General features: G+C 43.3%; 1 pseudogene; it reads left to right on the forward strand.

Moving 5' to 3' along the window:
* The first annotated feature begins 244 nt into the window (after positions 1-244).
* On the forward strand, positions 245-16758 carry LOC127325537 (uncharacterized; annotated as a pseudogene).
* Positions 16759-17012: the final 254 nt, after the last annotated feature.

The raw sequence follows: 17012 nt of genomic DNA on the forward strand, positions 1-17012 counted from the left end.
CCAACATGCGGCTCTAAAGCTCAAGTCACCCGCAGTACGTGGCAAGAAGGTTCATGTGTCAGTCAAGAATATGCCATATCTTGAGTACAAGGAGCTACGGCAAGGGAATCCTTATCTCGCCCCTCGGAACAATAGGGTTGCGGATAAGCGCTTCCACAATAAAACCCAAGAGGAAATCTTTTATGAGATCTATGTGACTTTCAAGAAGGGGATTGTCACTCAACATTCCATTGACACCGCCAAGATGGCCGCCACAAGGTACTTTGATGAAGCCTATGCAATGTGTGGAGAGTTTGGGCTCTATCCCATTATGGAGCTCAACAAGGACTTCGACATTGGGTTGATTCAACAGTTCTATGCCACCGTTCACTTTCAACGAGATGAAGCCAGAACATTCCGGTGGATGACACATGAGACTCTTCTTGAGGCCAACTTGGCAAGCTTTGGGGCTGCTCTTGGATACCCTCGTTCTCTGGTTGTGGATGAAAATGGATGGCGGTCTCATGATAGCTCGTTTGCTCTCACCAAGGATGCTTTGGAACCTCTCTATATCAAAGGATGGGGTATTCTAGGCAAGAGTGCGGATTTTCTCCCTACTTGGGACATCATGCTTCGTGTTTACCGGGAAACAATTGGACCCAAGGGTGGCAACCTTGATGAATTGCACACCTATGAAGTGGATCTCATGGCAAACTCTCATGCTAAGAAGGGCACCGGTGAGAAGCTTGATGTGATGGACTACATCTACAATGAGATGTGGTCATGTGTGATGGAGAAGAAGCTTCCTCTATTTGCTCCGTACATCATGAAGCTCATTGAAGATACTTGGATATCTGTTTGTTAGGCTCCTCTCTCTCACTCCATTCCTCTCAACATCACAGCTCATGAAGTGAAGAGCCTCCGGGTTAAGCGTCACAATTCGCCCATAGAAGGTGTTCCTCCCATTCATGAGAAGCCACCAAGTTGGGCCTCCAAGCTTGCCCGCCGCATGCAACAGATTTTTTTGTCTCACCTCAGATGTCCACCACCGTCAGTATCAATAGCATGTTGAGGCCAAGAAGTCTCGGGTTCGTCAGAAGAGCATCATGATGGCTCTCAATGTGGACGTGTCTCCTCCGGGCACCGAGGAGAACATCACCCCGGAGGCCGAGTGGGTATCTCGGCATGGCATTCCGCTTCCGGATGATGGTCTCGAGATCCAGTCCCCTCCTCGCACTCCAGTTCACCCCGGCGCTCCATCTGATCTCCCTCCCGGCTGGGCTAACGCCGACCCTTGGGACGCGTAGTTACTCCTGTCCCTTTTTGGTGCCTTGGTGCCAAAGGGGGAGAGTGAGCCCTTATTAGGTTGCTCTCCGTTGGGTATTTGCATGGGGGAGTCACAAGCTCGTGTGTTCTTTGATTTCTATCGCTTGTGATTCCATTTTATTTTCTCGTTGGTGTCGAACTTTGTCTCTAGATATTATGTGGTGTGTGAACCTTATCTATGTTTGGTAAACTCCGTATGTGAGTCTTCTATGGTTATCTATGTGTGTATGATCTATCTCTCTATATGCTTATCACTATATGTTTATTGCTAACCCATGGAAGATGGATGCATGATATAGGGGGAGCTTTGTTTCATATGTGTACCTATGCTTTCGGAGAAATCTTCTTGGTACATGCCCATATATAGGGGGAGCTCCTCTATATCTCTCACATACTTGTTGTTTACATTGATTATTCCTTGCAAATACTTGTGTTGTCATCAAACACCAAAAGGGGGAGATTGAAAGAACATTTCCCGCCCTTTTGGGTTTTGTGTGTTTGATGTCAACAATAGGTATTTATTTATGTGTGTTGATGTAGACAGGTACATGGTCTCATTATATATACATGGCTGGTGGAATGGAATGTCAGATCTGAAGACTCTGCTGCCTTTTTACTTCAGGCGGAAGTTCCGACCCCTGCTGGCGGAACTTCCGCCCAGATGCTCCAGTCAGCAGCATCCCAACGCCTCCCACGAAGAACCTCGGCGGAAGTAGGCCGGAAGTTCCGGCCAGCGGAACCGGAAGTTCCGGCCCTACTTCCGGGCAAGTTCCGGAAACATCGATTTTACTCGTAGATGGTTCCAGTATGCATTTCACGAAATTCCGGAAGTTGGCCGGAACTTGGCCGGAACTTCCGGTCGCCGGAAGTTCCGCCCTAGTTCCGCCCACTTTCAGTCCGTCTGCTGCTCTGGAGCGATAGCATCCAGCCGGAACTTTCGGCCACTCTGGCCGGAACTTCCGGTCTTACGAAAAAACATCCATAACGGTCAGATCTGAAGCCCCACTCATATAAATAGCTTTCTTCTCCATTGGGACAAGTTGCTCAATCATTGCACAAGTTCATCCACCATTAGAGCCACTTCAAGAAACACAAGATTCACAAGATCTTCTCCTCCAACCATCCAAAGCTCTTGATCTTTGGAGATCCGAAGGAGAAGACCCTGATCTACATCCTCACCGAAGCGATTCTCATTTCTCCCTCATATGCTTGAGGGCCCCTTTGCTAGAGTTCCTCTTTTGAGAAACCCTAGTTGTTTGTAGTTGATATTGTTCTTGTTGTTGTTGTTACAGATTTGGGAGCCTCCAATTTGGTTGTGGATGTGTGCCCCAAGAACTTTATAAAGGCCCGGTTTCCGCCTCGAGGAAATCCCTTAGTGGAAGTGGGCTAGGCCTTCGTGGCGTTGCTCACAGGAGACCTGAGTGAAGCCTTCGTGGCGTTGGTTTGGCTTTCGTAGCAACCACACTCCTCCAAACGTAGACGTACCTTCTTGCAAAGGAAGGGAACTACGGGAATCAACTCCGTGTCTCCGCGTGCTCCACTCTCGGTTACCTCTATCCAATTACCTCTCATATATATTGTGTAGCTATATCTTGCTTAGTTGTTAGCCTTGTCATATAGGTAAATTCACATAGTTGCATATCTAGAGAATTTACCTTTGTGTCAAGCCTAAATTGAAAAAGAACTAAAGATTGGTTAGCACCTATTCACCCCCCCCTCTAGGTGCGGCATACGATCCTTTCAGTGAGGGAGTGAGAGTGACAGTGAGATAGTGCGAGGAGGCGAACAGGGAGAGGCATCTATAAAGGCTAGGGGTCGTAAATGCCACCCGCGTCCTACGCGTGCACGGTTGCACGTCTACACGTCTTCGACTTCTGCGCCGCGACACGCGTCCACGATTGCACGTCTTCAACTTCTACACCGCGACCCGTGTCCTACGCGTCAACAATTGCACGTCTTCCACTTCTGCACCGCAACACGCGTCCTCGATTCTAACCCTCGAAATTTAGATATACTCAGGTATACCCTCGAGTCTTATACTAGCATTTTTTGTGTGCTCAGTTTTCCCCTTGAGTGCTAATACTGGCTAGTGCAATATACTCAGTTTTACCCTCAAGTGTCTGGTCAACAGAGAGTCAACAAATGAGATTAAGCTATCTAATTGAGTCATTTCATGCGCAAAAAATTCCAAAAAAGATAAAACCATAGTGGCACTTACTCATGGAGTCTTCTTACGCGACCTGCCACGTTGGGAACCATAACAATCATAGATAAATCAAGTTTTACCACAAATTGTCACTTCTCAAATCACCTAGTAGCTATGAAGGTGCATGGCTTTTCACAATAAGCCCTTCCCAAAACAGCTTTCCCCAAAACATACTTTGTCTGAATGAGGCCACAATTTTCACACTCATGTATATTTGCATTGCAAATAGTTTGAGGTAGGCCAAGATGGGTTTCATTGTACAAAACATGCATTTTTCATTTTTTAAATCTCATATTTGAATCCCTTAGTCTGTTTACTACTCACGTGCCCTTGGTTTCTTGATACTACTCAGTTTTGCCCTCTCCCTTCACAAATTCTCACAGGGGGACGCCCAACCTTGCCCTGATTGGTCTAGCCCTTATCACGCGGATCGTGCCCACCGACCGTTGATCGTATGATCTAACGGGCAGGATAACCCCTTTCTCTCTCTGATCGGGGCCACCACCCTCTCTCTCTGTCGGCGGCTAGCTTCCACCCTCTATCTGTATTATTTTTCACGCGCTAAAAATTATAAACTCTTGTAGGCATTCCTTTTCTTTTAGGGAATATAGTTTGGGATATAGTTTTGGTTATTTGAAACGCCCAAAAGTGGTATAATTTTGGTACAAACACGAGGCATACATATTTGGCATATTTGTGGGATTTCGGTGAATGGATTATTTATCACCCCTCTAACAATTATCAACTTTCTTTAGCATTCCTTTTCTTTTAGGGAATATAGTTTTGGTAATTTGAAACGGCCCAAAAGTGGTATAATTTTGGTATAAACATGATGCATACATATTTGGCATATTTGTGGGATTTCGGTGAATGGATTATTTATCACCCCTCTAACAATTATCAACTTTCTTTAGCATTCCTTTTCTTTTAGGGAATATAGTTTTGGTAATTTGAAACGGTCCAAAAGTGGTATAATTTTGGTATAAACATGAGGCATACATATTTATCATATTTGTGGGATTTCGGTGAAAGGATTATTTATCACCCCTCTAACAATTATCAACTTTCTTTAGCATTCCTTTTCTTTTAGGGAATATAGTTTGGGATATAGTTTTGGTTATTTGAAACGCCCAAAAGTGGTATAATTTTGGTATAAACATGAGGCATACATATTTGTGGGATTTCGGTGACATGGGAATACCCTTCGGATACCCATTATTAGTATACCAGGCTCGGCCCAATATGGAGAAGACCCAATATGGAGAAGGCCCAACAAGGCAACCCGAAGAAGTAGTCGACTAGGACTCTTGTAAAACCCTAGGCTGGTTGCATATATAAAGCTAGCCAGGGCACCCGAAATAAAGGGAGAACAGATAGACAGAATAGAGACAACATAGATCCGCCTATGGCGACACCCTGTAGACATACATATGATATTATACTGGATTGCTAGCAGAACGTAGGGATCCTCCACCGAGGGGACCCGAAGCTGGGTACGTCGTGTGCCTAATCTCGTCCCCGGAATCTCCATCGTCGCTCTCTCCTGAAACCCAAGTCTACAATACGTAGGCATTGCCGAGGTGTTCCCTCGTCAATTGGCGCCGTCTGTGGGAATCTGTGGCGGCTGGATTTTGTGATCCGGGCGGGATCCCTCGTCTACGGCGCGTTCAACTTCATCGACAAAAGATTGCGTATTCTATGGCGGCCAGATCGCATCCGCGTGATGGCGGCCAGGGGTTCTACGCTAATCCCGTTCCTCACATATACAACAAGATAAGTTTCAGCGATCCAAAAAAGCGGGTGCTATCCCATCGGTCTAATCTACAATATTTTATAGCGTAGCCTTGTTTCTTCCAAAAGAAGCAAAGCTGAGTTTTACTACCCCTTGCATGTGCTTTTTTGATTCGTTCACGATTACTTCTCATATTCGCCGCGAATAGTTAGGTTCCAAGGAAAAGTGAAATTTTCTTTTGTTCGGATCTGAACCAGATCGTATGAGTAAGTGGATCTAAAGATCTGATCAGACTACTAAGCAAAGCTAAGTACCTGCTACCGCTCATGCGATAAAATCTAGTAATATTCTCATATGAATTTGTATGTGTAATTCACGTCTTTATCTCGCATTGGTACTATGAAGCTACACAGGGGATGAAAAGAATCAAACTACTTCTTGCTCGATAGTGGGCAGTCGCCATTGTGTATAGTCATCAAATCGGCATGTCGAGGTTCCGACACATCAACAACGTCTTCTTCATCGACTACGTCCGCAACATCGACTACTTCCGACCAGGCGCCGCGCAACTACATCGGCTGTGTCCGCTGCACGAACTGCTTCAGCGACGACTCCGTCGCATCCAACAATAAAGCTAAGTGTTCATCTTCCAATAGTCAATTATTATTTACTTTCGCCATACCCAAATACTCGGGGGCTTTGCCATTACAATATTACAACAAATACACTCAACACTGGGAGCTTTGTCATTACTTTGTTACCACAAATACACTCGATTACTTGGTGAAATTCTTTTCTTCGTCTCTGGATATATCTACTTCGGCTAAGTGGATTTATTTTTGGCTCAATGGAATTATTTTCTTCGGATCAATGGATTCATCTTCTTCGGCTTATTGGATTCTTTTTCATCGGATTCATCTTATAAGATTCATCTATATGAATATTACTGGCTTACTCTTATACAACATTACCCGAGGCGTTTCGGGTCACTGGATTTTTCATCGAGGATTATTACTGGATTTATTTTCTTCGGCGGATTCATCTTCTATATTACTGGATACTTCGGTTCAATGGATTAATCTTCTATGATTATTACTGGAACTATTTTCTTTGGATCAATGGATTCATCCTCTATGATATCAGCGAATTCATCTTCTATGGGTATTACTGGATTCTTCGGGTCAATGGATTCATCCTCTATGATATCGATGGATTTATCTTCAATATATGCTCTATATTTAATGGCGTAATCCTCAATATGGACTCATCTCAAATATTTTATCTGGGATTCATTTTCATATATTATTGTCTATGGCTTCATCTTAAATGGCGTCACCTTATATGACGCCGCGACTCCATCAACTTATTTCGACGTCACGCCTAACGCTCGGGGGCTCGACAACGATTTCACCTCGGGTCACGACTGCGACACAACAATCATGACATCACCTCAGCAACGCTCGGGGGCTCGGCTATTTCTTCATCAACAATTTCGCGGCATCCACTTTTGTTATTTGGTGGTTTCTACTTTGGCTAGATTTCTTATCTACACTCGAAGACTTCATCATGCATCGACTTCGTCGTGTCCAAAAAGCTAAGTGTTCTTTTATTTTGTACAAAGTTGATTATCATTTACTTTCGTCGCACCCGACACTCGGGGGCTGCGTGGCATATATTCACTTTACATATCATCGAATCTGAGCATCTGACACCACATGCGAAAAAGAGAGTCAAGGAAAAGATAGAAAAAGTTTGTTTATTTGTGCAGGAGAAAGCAAAATTCAAAGTATATAAGAGAGAACCCGACGAAATTGTTTTCAAAAGAGAACTCGAAGAAATCTTCTTCAAGGAGAACCCGACGAAATCTTCTTCAGGGAGGAACCCGACGAAATCTTGAGAGAACCCGACGAAATCTTGAGAGAACCCGACGAAATTGTTTTCAAAAGAGAACTCGACGAAATCTTCTTCAAGGAGAACCCGACGAAATTGTCTTCAAGAGAGGACAGGACCCGACGAAATTTTTCCTGAAGGAGGTCCCGAAGAATTATCCTCAAGGAGGACCCGAAGAATTATCCTCAAGGAGGTCCCGAAGAATTATCTTCAAGAAGGTCCCGAAAAATTATCCACAAGGAGGTCCCGAAGAATTATCTTCAAGAAGGTCCCGAAGAATTATCTTCAAGAAGGTCCCGAAAAATTATCCTCAAGGAGGTCTCGAAGAATTATCCTCAAGGAGGTCTCGAAGAATTGTCTTCAGGGAGGACCCGAAGAATTGTCCTCAGGGAGGACCCAAAGAATTGTCCTCAGGGAGGACCCGAAGAAATTTTCCTGAAGGAGGAACTCGACGAAATTATCATCAAGGAGGAACCAAAAAAAAAAAAGGGGGAAAGAGAAGAGGATAGACAAATCTTCGGGTCCATTGACTCGTCATTTGTTCTGAGCAAGAGTATCAGCGATGTGCCTGCCGACAATATAGAAGAACCCAATATATTCGGCTGTCTCATCACGCCCGAGAAAAATATAGAAGAACCCGCAAAATGGGTCATTGCATCAGCCGAATAAGGCACTCGACAATATGTTCTCAGAGCACTAAAAGTCGCGAATAATCTCTGAATGCCGCAAAACTCTGCGAAGGTAAGACCCCGGATCCGTTCTGAGCGGCGTGGCACCGTCTCTGACGTCGGTTTGCTACTTTTTTCCGTATCAACAGATACGAAGAAAAATCCTAACGGACGCATTAGGTACCCGATAAAACATGACTGGGACTCGACAGAATGGTAAGACCTTAAGCGGCACCTGTCGAGTTAACACCAGTATCCCGGGATCATGTCCAGGGACGTGATCTTGAAGTAGGTTTTTGCGGATTGCCACTAGAGCAGTTAACTAGTACCTGATCCGTCAGATGAACTAGCCCCAATTACCATTATCCCTGTACAATATAGATATGGATGTCAAATAAAAATAGCAACGGCCTAGAGTCGATAAAAAGAGGGGCTGCGCCAAGTTCTTTATCGAGTAGTACAACTTGAGCCTATGCCAGGTGCAAGCACTTGCTCATAGGCTCGGGGGCTACTCTTATCGAGAGTATTGTTCACCCTCCCGATAAGATACAGGAAAGAGGAAAAATTGTGGTGTCGATTACAAGCAAGTTGAGCCTACACCCAAGTGCAAACACTTGGCTGTAGCCTCGGGGGCTACTCCCATCGGGAGCGCTGGTCGCGCACCCGATAGAAAATAACTTCGGTAGCATCTACGATAATCAAGGTTTGTAGACTCAACTCGATTCTACGACTCGAGTGGAGCCTACTCCCATCGGGAGTGCTGGATTTCATTAAGTCCTCTAACAGGAGTCGATAAAAAAAAGGGGCTGCGCCCAGAAGTACAGTCAAATTCTTCATCGAGTAGTACAACTTGAGTCTATGCCCAAGTGCAAGCACTTGCCCATAGACTCGGGGGCTACTCCCATCGGGAGCGCTGCCGCGCACCCGATAATTTCAAAAATCGTCGACATCATCTACGCTACACATGATCTACGACATGGACCTCGCCTTGTATTTTTCTTCGACTTCGGAGATGGTTATGCTTGGAGTTTCTGCGCAAGTCTTCGACTTCCCTATAAACTCGGGGGCTACTGACATGGGAATACCCTTCGGATACCCATTATTAGTATACCAGGCTCGGCCCAATATGGAGAAGACCCAATATGGAGAAGGCCCAACAAGGCAACCCGAAGAAGTAGTCGACTAGGACTCTTGTAAAACCCTAGGCTGGTTGCATATATAAAGCTAGCTAGGGCACCCGAAATAAAGGGAGAACAGATAGACAGAATAGAGACAACATAGATCCGCCTATGGCGACACCCTGTAGACATACATATGATATTATACTGGATTGCTAGCAGCACGTAGGGATCCTCCACCGAGGGGACCCGAAGCTGGGTATGTCGTGTGCCTAATCTCGTCCCCGGAATCTCCATCGTCGCTCTCTCCCGAAACCCAAGTCTACAATACGTAGGCATTGCCGAGGTGTTCCCTCGTCATTCGGTGAATGCATTATTTGTCACCCCTCTAACAATTATCAACTATCTTTAGCATTCCTTTTCTTTTAGGGAATATAGTTTTGGTTATTTGAAACGTCCCAAAAGTGGTATAATTTTGGTATAAACATGAGACATACATATTTGTGTGATTTCGGTGAATGCATTATTTGTCACCCCTCTAACAATTATCAACTATCTTTAGCATTCCTTTTCTTTTAGTGAATATAGTTTTGGTTATTTGAAACGTCCCAAAAGTGGTATAATTTTGGTATAAACATGAGATATACATATTTGTGGGATTTCGGTGAATGCATTATTTGTCACCCCTCTAACAATTATCAACTATCTTTAGCATTCCTATATTCCCTAACGCGTATTTTTTTTTTTTGGTAATTTCGGTGAATGCACACACTAACTTTGAAAACAACTACAAGTACATGTAACTGAATAATGGATTTGTAACAAGGGATCCCTTGCGCCTGATGAGCAATGATAAGAATCCGATCGCAATTATACAACAAAAAAAACAACCAACCATCAGATTAGCTTGCTTCTTCAACTCGATCAGCTGCCTTAACTGCTTGTTCATTTTCTTCAGTTCTCCCTTCACTTCCACCAGTTCTGCATTGGGAGCATTAGGCATAATCGGAAGGGCCCTAATCGGAACGGCTCCTCTCTCCGCCGCATTCTCTACAGCAAGTCCCCCCTCCCAAATTGCGCTCCCTAATAGCGCCAATTGATTCCTGCAATTGAAGCCTCTGAACGTACACATCGATCCACTCGAAATGCCTGCATTTCTTCAGGATCTGAAAACAACAACGTGAACCCTAAATCCCAAATTCGAGGGAATAACAAGAAAATCGAGAGAAAACAGAGCAATTGGAGCGAGATCTAACCTTATCCCCATCTCTATATGGCAAGCTCTCGCATGCAAGGAACTCACGTCCACGGTTGCCGTTGTCGTCCGTCTTACAGATCGACCGCTTCAGAGGCTCCTGGCGTGGGCAGTTAGGGCATCTTGTCAAAGGCACGGGTCCATACTGCGGCCACGAAGAACGGGAGGTCGAAGAGAAACTAGACATCACCCGCCTGCCGGAGAAGGGCTGCCGCTGGTGGAGAAGAAGAACAATGGGGCGCAGAAGGGCTGCCGCTGCCGGAGAAGAAGAACAATGGGGCGCGGGGAAAGAAAGGGGAAGCAATGGCACGGGCACGGGCACGGGCGCGGGGCTGGTTCGGGCTCCCATTTTGCAACGGTCACCTGGGTAAGCTGTGAGTCCGGCGCGCTAGCGTGGACAAGTTGTGGGTCCCACGATAATCTGGATAAGTGGAGACGTGTCCACCGCGGGGCACCAACAACGGCCCCACTAATGGTCAACTTAACGGGATTCCTCCCGTCCGAGCTCCTTGTGAGATTTCAGACAAGGACTTAGGAAAAACTGAGGAAAAACTAAGTGGCTGGGGAAAACTGAGCACAACTACAACTAAGGATCCGAGGGCACGGAAATAGAAAACCCTAGTAATAATGCACAATAATATTGGGCTCAGCCTGGCAGCAAAAGGCCCAAACTCTTTGCCCAATTCGGACGATTCGTCTAGAATATCCTTTCTTGAATAGTCACCTCTCTTGGTAAAAAAAGGGGAGGAGAAGAAGGTTCCTCTGCCAGCACTGAAGGCAATGGCGGCGGAAGCGGAGGAGGTCCGGCTGGAGGTGGAGGCGGTGGAGGCGATGTACGTACGGAGAAGACTGCCGCGTGGTCTGCGACTTCCCTCCCCACCTCGTCGTCCACGTCCGCCCCAATACCGCCGACGACTCCTCGCAGCAGGTTCGCTTTCTCCCCACCCCCTCCACACCTAAATCGGCTTCATGGCATCCGGTCCTCACGATTGGTCCGTTCTGTTTTGCGATTAATGAGAGGGCTTGGGAGGTTGATCGATTGACAGGCCGCTGAGCGAGCGAGCGTAGAACTAGCCAGCTGTGGTCAGTGGTGGTGGCATTGCTGCTTCCGAACCCTAGCATTTAGTAGCTTGGGCCTTTTCCCTATTAGTTAAGGTAGCTCTCTATGGCTAGTTAGTGCTTGTTGCATTATTACGGATCAATTTCTATGATGCTACTTACCGAGTCAGGATGCCTCTCATCAATTGTTCGCATGTATGCCAGAACCCTTCTAATGCGTATGTATTTCTTTTCTTCGCGAAAACGCAAAAGACTTGCGTTTCGATGCATTGATAGATAGGTATGCTTAATTTCTGAGTTGCTAGTTTTATTTGTGTGCAAATATCAAGAATTATGTTGTGTGTCATGATCGAAAGGCCCATGTTTTTATGTAGAAAACTGAATCCAGAGGGCTGATGTAAATATTAAGAGCCACTGTGGTCAGGTAGATGTGCTTTGTACTTTGGACCTTGTTTCCCTAAGTGCCAATTATCATCATGGTTCTAGTTATAGATGGACCTTTTTTTTTTTTTTTTACTTTCTCTATGTAGTTGTATCACTGTGGAGTAGAACTTTTGCTGTTCTGTACAGCTCAAGTTAGACAGATATTTTATTTCAGGTTTTAGTTCACATGAAAAATTCTTGCCCATTCCCGTTAAACCATAACTTGTATTACTTTGATAACCTACAACCATCCATGCCTTGCATTTTACCTGTGCAGTGCTAAGCAAAGATATATGTAACTCAAACCAGAGAAAAACATACGCTTGTGTACTGTAGGAGTAAGTGCTTTATCAGTTTATATTGTTAATATTTTTGCATGTAATCCATCATTTTTTTATAAGCTGGCAATGTTGCAAGTACATAATAAACTACTTAATGATATTTGCTCTTAATCTATCCAGTAACAGTTAGTCTGAGCCAACAACCAGTAGTACCGCTGTAGTGGTAGATCCATGTTATAGGGACATTTGCAATATAGTTTGACATACAGTATAGAATTAACTACAAGGCAGACCTACATGACTGCCACCTTGGTGCTGGGTATAGTGGTTGTGACGTAGAAGGGTTATTTTTGGGGAGGCTATAGTTGAGTCGGTCAAGAAAGGGGATTATATAGGTAGGCCTAATGGGAGGAGTGTAAGTAGGGGAAATAAAGACGGAAGGGGGTGGGTGATGAAGGCAAAAGGAAGGGGCAAAGAAAGTTGTGGCCCTGTTGATGAGAAATATATTTTCATCTTTGGGATCAACACTCAGGTCACAAAAAGTCTACATCTGTCCTCATATGTAGAATTTTTTGGATTAAACTTCTTTGAAAGGATAGCCAGTAATTGTCAGCATATCCATGAACATGATTAAACACATTAGATAAATGCTGTTGAGTTTGCGTTTCCCATAAGCTTTGAAGTGTTGTTATTGTACATTTAGCATTACTTGGTTGCATTATATATTTTTGCGTCCGAAGGGATGGAGAATGTAATTTTCTTTTCTTGTTTTTTAAATGTTTGTAAAGTTCATTAATTATTTATCCGTGGCATCCAGTGCAATTTTCTTATTTTCCCAATATTACCCTAATTTTCTCTTTTGCTTCTAGGAGTTATGCATATTTATTAGTATGTTAATGGCCACTTTCTTGTTTTCAGTTTGTAGAACTCTTTCTTGGAATTAAAGCATCTTCCCAGGTATGGACCTGTATAGCTTACCACCTTTCGAGATTCTGATCTATCTCCATTCAATTTCTATTTACCTCTATTTCATAGAGAACTCTTGTTGTTGGGGAACATATGTTCAATTCAATCGGTGGACTTGGAAACATATCAACTTCAAATCTGCGTAGTTTATATTTCCATAATGTCTTTTAGAAACTGATTGACTATTACATTTTTGTTGATCGGCTACTTAAGTTGGTTAGTCACTTTTGAAATTATGCCATGTCTGTGCTAACTGCTTTTGTACACTGAACGCACATATTTTATTCATTTATGTTACTAGAGTTCTTCATGACATATATATATCTTCGCTGTTTTCGAACTGTTTCTTCTTGCAAATAAGGCCATCTCTTTACTGAAATGGCTCACTAATGAGTGTGCTGGAAGCAGTAAAGCCAGTAATGGTTCCATTGCATCATATTGAAGCAATGAGCTTGTGCTATCTAAGTTCAGAAGGTGGATGCAGTGTGAAGGATCAGCACTTCTTAGTGCAAACAAAATTTTCATTTCTGTTACTTGTTTTCTGGCTTAATTTTACATACTAACTGACTGAACCTTTGAAATTGCAAAGTTTCACAATAGGGCTGAACGCCTAGATGTTGATATCTAGCATGCTTCAAATTTTACATCATGGGTATCATGTTTCTGCTGCTACTCTTCTCCTAGAAATTAAGTCCCTAGTAAATCCATCTTATCCAGTATGGTTCATATCTGGTTATGTATTGCCTCAGTGCTTATGCATTACATTTTTATGACATTTTACTTGCAGTATCCAAAAGAACCACCTCACGTTTGTGCTGTCGAAAGTAAGGGCCTTGATGAGAATAGACAGGCATATCTTATTAGCAGCATCCAGAACAAGGCAAAAGAGCTTTCCGACTACCCAATGCTTGTGACTCTATGTGAGGTATTCCTTGTCTTTTGACTTATGCACAGTAGAGAACCACAGTTGTTCATGCCATAGTGTTCAAGATGATTTTGCATACTTGCACGTTAGTTGAAGAGTTGAAACATTCAATAGTTGCATGTGTTTTTGGTGTCCAATGTTCTATTAATCATAGTATTATACTTTGTCACTTGAGTAACATGCAGGCTATCAAAATAATAATTGCTACTTTGCGAACTATGACGTGTGCTGTCTTTAGGAAGTGGCAGATGAATTTGCAGTTCGAGGATAGCAAAACTTGCAGATTTTACTACTTAAGTGACAGATGTAGCAAAAATTAAACCAGTGAGTCTGATAATGTTTCTGTTTTTAACATGATCTAAGTAACTTCACGTGCAGGAAGCTGGAGAGATCCTCTCGAATATGAACCACCCAGCTGGCGATTGTCCACTGTGTCTATATCCTTTAGTCCCAGAGTATAATGATAGTTCTGCTTTGTCATTCATGAAGTTGATGCCATGCTACCACTGCTTCCACAGGTTGATTTCATTTCCTTCTCTACAAACACACGTACATATCTTGTTCTGTCTAGTGGTTGCTTAGTATTTTGCCACTGCAGTGACTGCATTATGAGATGGTGGGGATGGCTTCAAAATGACGATGACGATGCTGATTCTAAGAAGAATGATACGGTAAAATTTGGCCTTTTCTTTCTTTTGAAAAGCTCGTTCTTTTGCTGTACATATTCCCTGGAACAAGTATCATGCAGTTTAAATTAAAACTCCTAAAGTATCAGTTAGATTGGTGACTAATATTTGATTGCACATGAGTACTGAGTTGTTCATTCAGTTGTTTCTTACAGAAGGTCAATTGTGTGCAGTGTCTTATGAGTTCCATTAAGGTTCTGATTTGTGGTTAGAAATATGGGTACTTACACTCTGGTAGTATTATGTTACTACGCTCCTGGCAAGCTAGATCAGTCCTCTGACCAAATGTATGGACAACGAAGCCACCTTCTCAACCTTCTTCAATGATGAGCATATTAGTGTTCCTTTAGGACTCAAAAGGAACTTACTAATGTATTGCAGCACATTAAAATTATAAATGAACATATCGATCAGCAGCGATGGAAGTTCTTAAGCTGCTCACTACACAGTTAAACTATCTTACTTGTGCATATAATAGGCTGTTGGTACACGGATTAGCAGGGAATGCTTGACATATATGTACCTTTATGCTGTTTCCAGTAATGCTATCATTTTTAGCATCTCTAGATTTCATTTACTATTATTTAAACAAGTTGAAACTGTTTCAGAAGTCATTGTCAACCTTCTCCCTACAAAGGGAGGTGAACTTGAACGCTGGCTGATTTGTGTCTGGAAAATATGTATACTTTATGTTCGAATTGATGCTGTTGCAATCGAGTCGGCGATATTATTATTTTAAAGTCACAATTGCAGTCTGCATTTCCAACAGTTGTCTTACATTCCTGATCCTTATTTATTGATGAAGATGTTAAATGGCATCACTTCAAGGCACCAATTATTGACAATGTAATTTTGTACAGCCATGTTAAAAATTTATGCATTGGCTATATATGTCACTCATGGGCTATCTTGTCTGTTGCTACATGTTATTGATTCTTCTGAAGGATTAGATTTGTCCAGCTCAGACAAGATAAATCATCACAAAGGATTTTGCCCAGTTTGCCGTAAAGTGTTTGATGAGAAGGATATCGAGCATGTTCGTGATCTATTGAATGCAAACACTACTCAACAAATGGTATGTATTGGATGTGATTCAAGTACAAGTGAAACATCTTAACATTTCCATGCATCATCAGTTATTCATCAGAGATCAAAATCCCTTGACATCCAATCATATTTGCATCCTTGCATGGAATTATCTTACAGTTTATAAACTAATCATATGTACTCATAGCTAATTTAGTTGCGAAACTTCTTACATTTACCCTTGTATGATTGTCAATCCATTCATGTATTTCAAATATTCGACCCTCTAGAGATATGCTACTCCCAATGGAATCCATTAAGATTATTTCTTTCCATCCATTCACCTGTAGGCGTCTTTAACAGTTGACCTGGGAGAAGATGATAAAGAATTGCTCCATTCCGAGGCAGAGAAGAAGAGGAGAGAAAAAATTGGGTCATTGTTTAATCTGCAACAAGAACGGAATGGTTTAATTGAACCGAAGAAAGACCTTGCCATACAGCCTGGAATGTATGTTTCTCTTCCACCTAGTGAGCCAACCACAAGTGCAGGAGACGGCGCCAATTCTTGTGAAGCAACGACAACTTCAACTTCAGAAACAGATTCACGCAGCATGGCAAACAACGCCGATGGCAGCAAGAAGCAAAACAGTTCAGGCCCTCGAAGGAGAAACCGAGCTTCCGCTCCCAGAAGACAACCCCAGGGTCAAGCTGGTGGGCAACAGTGGCAGAGAGGTCAAGTTGCTGGGCAACAGGGTCAGAGAGATCAAGCTGCTGGGCAACAGGGTCAGAGAGATCAAGCTGCTGGGCAACAGGGGCAGAGAGATCAAGCTGCTGGGCAACAGTGGCAGAGAGGTCAACCTGCTAGGGAACAGAGGCAGAGAGGTCAACCTGCTAGGGAACAGTGGCAGAAGAAGGATGCAGACACTTCACACCAATAACCTTTTTTTCAGCTCTGTTTTTTCAGGCTATGTATATTGATGGAGTACTGCGGTCACAGCAAACGGGTACCAACTCATAAGAAAGCAGAGTGAACGATACTGGACTTCATGTCACTGCGTAAGAATGCTACATTCCATTTTTACTATGCAGACGTGTTTGACAACCTGTTTGCCTAACCCATGGGGCACCAATTATCTATATCCATGTCGGGCTGTATGAGCTTAATAGAAAGTACCTGTCATGGTTTAATCAGTATATACCAGGGTCCTCTTTTGAACATGGGACTTCTCTTGGTCTGTGATAGAGTTTACATGTTTCTTGTGAAATGCCTGTCCAATTCCAATCGGCCGTTTGTTTCACTCATATCCACTCAACTGACTAAGATCATTCCTGTTCATAAGAAACTTCTGAACCGCAAGAAACTGGTTTCCTTTTGCTTCAAGAAAATTGTGGTATCTATACTGGACGCTCCATCCTGGTGAGTCGGTTTTTAGCTCATTTCCTTGTATTTGTTGGGTCTTTTCCTCTTCTCT

The sequence above is a fragment of the Lolium perenne genome, chromosome 3, assembly GCF_019359855.2.
Source record: "Lolium perenne isolate Kyuss_39 chromosome 3, Kyuss_2.0, whole genome shotgun sequence".
Taxonomy (NCBI): Eukaryota; Viridiplantae; Streptophyta; class Magnoliopsida; order Poales; family Poaceae; genus Lolium; species Lolium perenne.